Below are 7,854 nucleotides of genomic sequence, written 5' to 3' on the forward strand. Positions count from 1 at the left end.
ATCCAAAGAGCAGTCATGGTTCCCTGCCCTGTGGAAAGTCCAAGGTCCTCCCCCCTCCGTCTATGTCTAGGAAGGTGAACATCCAAACTGGCTAGGCTCCCATCAAGCCAGAACATGAAGTAGGATCAAAACCCCTTGCCATTGACCTTGCCAACTTTTCTTAAGTTATCCCAGGTACCTTTTGCCTCTGGGCTTTTCCTGTATACCGTTCTTTACTTCTTTCTCCTTGGCTTGCTGTGTGTAGCTGGGTGGCTGTCCCTTGATGTCCTCCTACCTTTGTTCTCTTATTGCTCCTTCTCTCCCCACCCAGATTTCTCCTGTCTATCCTCTCTGCCCGCTAGCTCCGCCTTTCCTTGCTCCTGCCTTGCTATTGACTATTCAGTTCTCTATTAAAACCATCAGGTGTTTTAGACAGACACAGTAACACAGCTTCAGAGTTAAACAAATGCAGCGTAAACAAAAGTCACACGCCTGAAAATAATATCCCCCAGCAAGGGTTAAAATAAGCCTCTTAGATGCTCCCCAAGCCAGCTTGTTTCCCTAATCGGTGCAACCCGACACACACCCTCCCCCCGCCCCCGCCGCCCGTGGACTTCCCTTCATCACCCACTCATGTTTTCCAGATATCTTTTTGTATCATGCCACACCCTCCAAGAGGTTTCCCAGACCTCCCAGCCCTTTGAGACTTAACTCCTAAACTCCTCTGGTCATGACCATTGATGCTATGTGCTAAGAGATAGACCGATTTGTACTGTTAATCTGTGATCCTCAAAAGCTGTCTGCAGGCTTTCACAGCACAGTAGTAACCTCATTGTCGGTTGGAATTTTCATGCTCCCAATTATCTAGCGGGAGGCACATGGCACCTGATCGGTATAATTCGATAATAAAAGTCAAATAGGCTGAAGCTGTATACATTGTCTGGAAACTCAGCAAAACCCCTACACATCCTATCAGAAAGTTCTGAAACTTTCTATCAAGTCTTTGACAAGCACCCTGATTTCCCTGAGCCATGCTCCCTCTGTAATAAACTGTTTAGATGACCCTCTGTCCTCATAGTCCATGAGGCTCATGTTAGGGAGGCAGAGGAGTCTTTGGCCTTTGGTGTTTTTTAATGTCTTCTTCTTTATTTGTGCAAAACCTTTGAATTTTATTTTTTCAAATTCTGCCTCCAAAGGAAAGCTGAGATGCAGAGGAAAGGCATTTCCTGTTGGCTAAGAGGCAACATCTCTCTGCAGAGATGCATATCATTGATAGCAGAGTTGTGTACAGCACCCTTGCTGCCTGTTGACAGTTCCACGGCTATCACGGCTTTGATAAGAAGCTGGACTTGGAGGAGATAAGAGAGACCCAAATCCTGCAGGAATAAACAACTGAACTCCCACCTTGTACTCTAGGTGCAAGAGAGACAGGCTTATGAGAAACTAACTAATTCTGCCATTCCCGATATTTACTCTTTGGCTGTGGCTGTGGTAAAATTATTGACCTTTCAGACGTCTACCTGTTGAACTAATCTAATATGGAACTCAAATGAGGCGCTCCCCAGGTGGCATTTACCAAGCAGTAACACGCCATAGCGTCTCCAGCATGTGTGTTACCAGTAAGCACCGTGTTGTCGCCTTTGGATTCCATCTCCGCCTTTCACTTTCTGTGTGTGCTAAGGTGGAGAAGGGGGTGAGACGTTCTGGGTTTTAGCTTTCTGGGATTTGGGCATACGTTCTACCCTCAGAGCCCCTGGCTCGATCTGATCACCTCCCTGGGCCTTCTTTGGGGAAGGAAGGCTGGGTGTAGCCAAGATCTTTGGATGGGGTGGAAAGCAGACATCTCCATGGAGAACTGCTCCTGATAGATAGTTCCGGTGGTCATAGGTGCATGGCATTGTCCTTAGAGGCCAGGCGGGGCTGCAAGGTGAGCGACACATGCTGGGAGCATCTCTGCCTTCTCCACCACATCCTGCTTTCTGCCTGCTTCTCATCCTTATTTGGAAGCACGGTCTCTGTCTGTCTGTATTCCCACAAAGGTCAGCAGGATTTCTGTTACTTCAGATTGTCTTTCTGACTCACTTGCCCTAAAGCAACTGTATTGTCTGTCCCTTCCCTTACTCCCTTTGGGGTTCCGAATTCCTGGCATGCCTTCAGCACACAGTGAGTACTCGAACTATTGCACACCGTGATGTAGAGATGGCCTAGGTGTGTTCCATCCTGATGCCTCTTCTCTTTCCAGGTGACGGTTGAGCTCCAGGCTAAAGTCCTGAATCTCGTTCACTTCTCCCAGCGGTGCAAAAGCACATGCACGTGAATGACTAGCGATGCACCCGCAGTGCATGCTGCAAGACACCGCCATGCAGCCGCAGACAGGGCGGCAGTCAGGGGAGGACCGAGGTGGAGTCCCGCTGTCGTGAAATCACGCTGCAGTCAGTCCAGCACAGAATTGCTATCTATCCATAGACCATTCTTGACCAAGCGAGCATGCACATTATGGGCAGTTAACATTCTCAAAGTTTTTAAAAACCAAGGGGGAACTTGTATATTGGGCCTGTTTTTCCAGCCTGTTTGCTATCTTTTTTGCATTCGATCCCATGTGAATTTTACAGACACTGGGCTTTAAAAAAAGGGTATTTGGACACCTGGACACATTCCTAGAATGTCATCATGTCCTAATTCTACGTCACCAAATGACACAGACAAGACCCTGTTTACAACCTTTCGTTCTTTTTTTTTTAAGTTCAGATCTTTCTGAGGAGATGATTCTCTATGACATATCTATAGCTATGTGTGTGGCCATAGATGTATTTCTGTGTGTACATATGTATAGTCACGTATTCCTACATATGTACATACAAATGCAGAGATATATAAAGTACATAGGAGTTCCTTCCTTGTAAATAGCCAAAAACTACTGACATGAATGATGAATTTTCACATTTAAACAGTCACCAACACGAAGCCATGTTTAATGCTTGTATAATGTGATACAATAAAGTTTAAAATAAATTTATGCACCTGGAATATTTTCAGCTGGCTCCTCTGAACGCCTGTTGTGTTTTCTCCTTCTGGAATAAGAGGGATCGCGCCGTGCAATTTTTAATGCAAGCCTTCTTGCTTCTGCCATGCTACTTGCGTATCGCTCCAATTGTGTTTTTCTTCCCTGCCCATCTTTCTTGGGGTACACCAGCATAGTATGGCGGGGAGCCAGAAAGTGTACTCACCAATACTGAGAGCGTGTCTATGTCCCTGCCTGCTAGACTATATTGCACTAATTTTGAAGAACCACCTGTCTGGGGAGTTGAGCAGACACGGAGAGAAATACGTTTTAATTACTCTTCCTCCAGAGATGCAGAATCTTTTAAATTTGTTTGCACTGTGTGTGTTTGCGGTGTGCAACATTTGTTATAATCATATTGCTATGTCAAATTTATGTGCTCAAATTGTACCAGTCCACAGTTCTGTAACAAAAATACTTAAGACTGGGTATTTATAAAGAATTCATTTGTTTATTCATTTATTTATTTTTATTTAGATCACTGACTGCTTCAGAGTTTGAAATTTCAAGCTTGGATGGTCCAAGGGTTTGGCCACTGCTGAGGAAGCCACCATTTGCAACAGAATGATAGAACAGTAAACAGGGAAGCAACCGTGCAGAAAGACAGATAACCTGGCAAGACAGAATGAGGATGCCATGGAAATTCAGGAGTTGGACTCACTTGTTTTCAGTAGTACAAGTCCCTAGGGTCCCATAAGGATGGCATTAAGTAACTTACATGTACCTCAACAGAACAACGGATAAAGAAAATGTGGTACATTTACACAATGGAGTGTTTCTCAGCTTTTTCAGTACTTTTAGGAAACTCCCAAATGTGTAAATGAGTCTCTGATTCTTGAACCTGCTTCTAGGGCCCTTTTATTTTTCTGTTGGCTTGTCTTGTTTGCGATTTCTGGCTATTATGAATAGAGCAGCAATGAACATGGTTGAGCAAGGGTCCCTGTGGTAGGATGAAGCATCCTTTGGGTATATGCTCAACGGTGGTATAGCTGGGTCTTGAAATAAACCAACTCTCATCTTTCTGATAAATCGCCATATTGATTTCCATGGTGGTCGTTCAAGTTTGTACTCCCTCCACACTCCAAATCCTCTCCAACATGAGCTGTCACTTGTGTTATTGATCCTAACCATTCTGACAGGTGTTGAGATGGAATCCCAGAGTCACTTGATTTGGATTTCCCTGATGGCTGGAATGTTGGACATTTCTTTAAGTCTTTCTCTGCCATTTGAGATTTCTCTATTAAGAATTTTCTATTTCTATCTGTATTCCATTTTTTAAGTGGATTATTTGAGGTTTTAATATCTAGTGTCTTATAACAAGCCTGCCTGCTGAATCTGGGGGCATGGTCAGTCACAAGTGACTTTGCAGAGGTGACAGGCCTGCAGGTGTCCCCTGTGTGGTTCCTACCATCTGTCCCACCACAGTGGCTCCTACTAGGCAGTGTGTTCTTGAAGAGAGTATTGTTAGAAACCAGCACACACACACACACACACACACACACAAGCCAATATAGACACACATGCACATATGCACATACACACATAGGCACATACACATACACACACGCACACACCCATGCTTCCTCTCCATCATGAGAAGGACAGCTTGCTTGACTGTGGACTTCCAGCTATGATATCTTGCCTTGACACAGGCCCAAAACATGGACTGAAATCTGTGCAGCAAAACACGCCTCTTATTTAACCTGGGTATTTGCTATAGAAAGAGAAAGTTGGGTACCACAGTGACCAATGAAGGCTAAAGAGGGGAAGTGGCTAGAAAGAGTAGAGACCAGCAAATACCTCACTTGGAGGGTGACTTCTGAACAGAAACCTGTAAAAATTCAAGGACTGATCACATGCCCTATTACAGAGAGCTCCCCCAGGCAGTTCGACAACCTCGTGGCAGGGTGGGCTTTCCCAGGTGTGAGGGATGAGGGGCGAGCGAGGCTAGGGTGGAGTGATGGAGATCAGAAAGGTAATGTGCCCCAGGTGGTGGTGTCTACAGCTTTCAAGCAGTGGCCCCCAAATGGAGAAAGCCCGTGCTTGTCACTCAGTCTGAGGACTAGTCCCTCACTCAAACTGGGGGATGGTCACTCCTTGTTTCTGTAAGCAATTAAGGAGCAAAGGGTCAGAGAAGAGACCCAGTGGCAATTTCTCCTAAAAACTCTGCTTTGGGTCCACAGGAAGGGCCCCATCGCCTGCCCCAGCAGATCGCTGATGGGGTGGATCTGAGTCAACTCAGTCTTTTCAAAGGTTGGGCAGATCTCAAAGTTCATGGCACCGCTGAAGTGGCCCTGTGCTTCCGACTCTGCCGAAGCTGGCTCATCATGAGTGGAACATGGGAGAAGCGGCCAGACCGTGAGTGCAGCAGAGACGAGCGGCATTCAGCAGTCACATCGGAGGGCATCGCTGCCTGTGATATGAAGACCTGCTTCAGACCCCACTTCCAGCAGACTCAGACATTCCCTAGGTATTGCCGCCCTGCGGGCCAAGCTTTCAGCCATGGCTGTTTGAGGTATAGTCAGCCAACATGTAAACCATAGCATTTCTGCCTTCAAGTATGGTCGTTCATGAAAATATAAAATGGTCCTCAAAGACAAAATTGTTCAAGGTCATTTGCTTTCAGTTCTCTGATTTATACACAGCATTTAGTTCGAGAGAGTCCTTTATGGAATAAATAGGGCAGGAATAATAAAGGCGGGTAACACTCCTTATATTCAGTCAGACACTTATTCCAAGAATAGACAACCACAAAGATTTTTATGGAAATTTTAATCAGTTAATTCAAAGGACTTGTAACCATATTTTATGTAGAAATATTCAACTTACCCCAAAATTTCACAGGCATGGTACAAAGGTTAATTCTAAATGCATTAAGGGCATTCTTACTCATGCACTCAGGTGGCTGGGGTTTTAGTGGTGCAAAGAAGAAGCCGAGGGTCCTGCACATGTTCCTCAGATGCTCCCTCATCTACCGAAGCAAACCGCATGCCCTGGGCTTGTCATAAATGAAATGAAATTAGGAGACCTTAACCGCCATGCATCTCATATCGTCCTAGTGTGTCTTCAGACCATCCCGGTATGTGACCAAATTAGACACCACGTGGAGAAGCTGAGGTAGCCTAAGACTGGACTAAATGCCCCCTATTTGCGATAATGTCTTAACATCTTCAGACTTCTCTGAAACTGTGTGGTCACTATCCAGCATGACAATATCCGCAAGCTCATGGTGTTTTCAGAGAGAAACGTCCAGTTGTTGATGTCTACAGAGCATCAGTGTTAGCGTCCATGGTGTTTATCATCTCTTCTGCCAACTGTTTTCTTTGGTGGGGAAAGGAAAGCCGCCCTATCCTGTGGGATCTTAAGCAGCTTTTGGCCGCCCATCGTGGGGCACCGCACCCGCTCCTTAGACCCGCTGTGTCCGCAGCAGGTCAGGCACACAGGCTGCCGATTTCCCCGCCCGCAGCGGCGCGGCTCGGGACGCGAACGCGGCACCCAACGCGATCGCCACAGAGTCCCGTCTGCCTGCCATTAGCCACTTCAGCGATCGCCACAGCCCGCCCAGTCCATGTGGGAGTGATTTCTTATTAATAAAGAAACTGCCTTGGCCCATTTTATTGGATAGAAAATTAGGTAGGCGGAGTAGACAGAGGAGAATGCTGGGAAAAAGAAGCTGTGTGAGGAGTCGCCATGGTTCTCCCGCTCCAGACAGACGCAGGTTAAGATCCTTCCTGGTAAGCCAGCTCGTGGGCTACACAGAATATTAGAAATGGGTTAGAACAATATGTAAGAGCTAGCCATAAGGAACTGGAACTATCCGGGCCAGGCAGTGTTTGAAAGAATACAGTTTCCGTGTAATTATTTCTGGGCATAAGCTAGCCATGCGGGCGGCCGGGTGCTGGGGACGCAGCCCTGCCACCGCTCCTGTTTCAACAGATGGCGCCCAACGTGGGGCTCGAACCCACGACCCTGAGATTAAGAGTCTCATGCTCTACCGACTGAGCTAGCCGGGCCAGGCAGTGTTTGAAAGAATACAGTTTCCGTGTAATTATTTCTGGGCATAAGCTAGCCATGCGGGCGGCCGGGTGCCGGGGACGCAGCCCCTCCACTCCTAATTCAACAAGCTTTCCCAAATTTAACTCCCTGTGTGACACTGGCACTCTGATGTCACTGTGACCACTTAAATTCTCCATACGTCCCCAGAGGAGCACAGTGGCCCCTGTTCGCAACTACTAGTCTCAAGAGGAAGAAAGAAGGGCGGTGCAAACGAGTCGTCATCTGAATAAACACACATCTGGGCTGCTTCATCTCTCCACTCTAGAGTTTTCTTCTCTGTAGAGTGAGCAGGACTGAGCTACGCCTTTCTTTAAGGTTTACAGTCTCCCTGTTGGGATAACCCCAAGGATCCTCAAATGCGTCTTAGTCCTATGGTCGCCTATCTTTACGGAAGGTTGGTTTATTTCTCTAAATCATGATAGTTCAGATTCTTCTTAGTTAGAAAAAGAGATAGTGAATTGCTTTTGCCCCAAATGATTTGAATTAATAAAGTCCTATTATGTCAAAGCTCTGATCCTTCGCGCTCATACCATGGCTGTGAGGTAGGCGGCCCAATGCCTATGTCGTCATTAAATAGAATTAAGGACAAATTCAAAGACATATGTCAGCAGCAAAAGATAGTGACAGACAACTTGTATGATCTTTTCCTTCCTTTAAGGTTTTTGTGGCTCATTATAACCAAGAAAAGATTATTCACTTTATATTATAATATGCCAACATCTCAGCCATATTTAGATTTGTCGCAAATTTTAAAAGGG

The 7,854-nt window shown here is 46.1% G+C and overlaps 1 protein-coding gene and 1 non-coding gene across 9 annotated transcripts in view; one reads left to right on the forward strand and one right to left on the reverse strand.

The window, feature by feature from the left end:
- The window catches only part of Ano4 (anoctamin 4), a 320,118-nt gene extending 317,104 nt beyond the window's left edge, over positions 1 to 3,014 (forward strand). For all 8 annotated transcript variants that reach the window (XM_050145810.1, XM_050145811.1, XM_050145812.1 and 5 more), the window contains one exon: positions 2,222 to 3,014. The gene's annotated coding sequence lies outside the window, so the exon portion shown is untranslated. The remainder of the gene's footprint in view (positions 1 to 2,221) is intronic.
- Positions 3,015 to 6,980: 3,966 nt separating this feature from the next.
- Positions 6,981 to 7,053, reverse strand: Trnak-cuu (transfer RNA lysine (anticodon CUU)). The gene has a single exon. It is a non-coding gene; the product is annotated as a tRNA-Lys (tRNA).
- Positions 7,054 to 7,854: the final 801 nt, after the last annotated feature.

The sequence above is a fragment of the Alexandromys fortis genome, unplaced genomic scaffold (genome assembly GCF_014885135.2).
Source record: "Alexandromys fortis isolate MF-2015 unplaced genomic scaffold, M_Fortis_MF-2015_v1.1 scaffold_50, whole genome shotgun sequence".
NCBI lineage: Eukaryota > Metazoa > Chordata > Mammalia > Rodentia > Cricetidae > Alexandromys > Alexandromys fortis.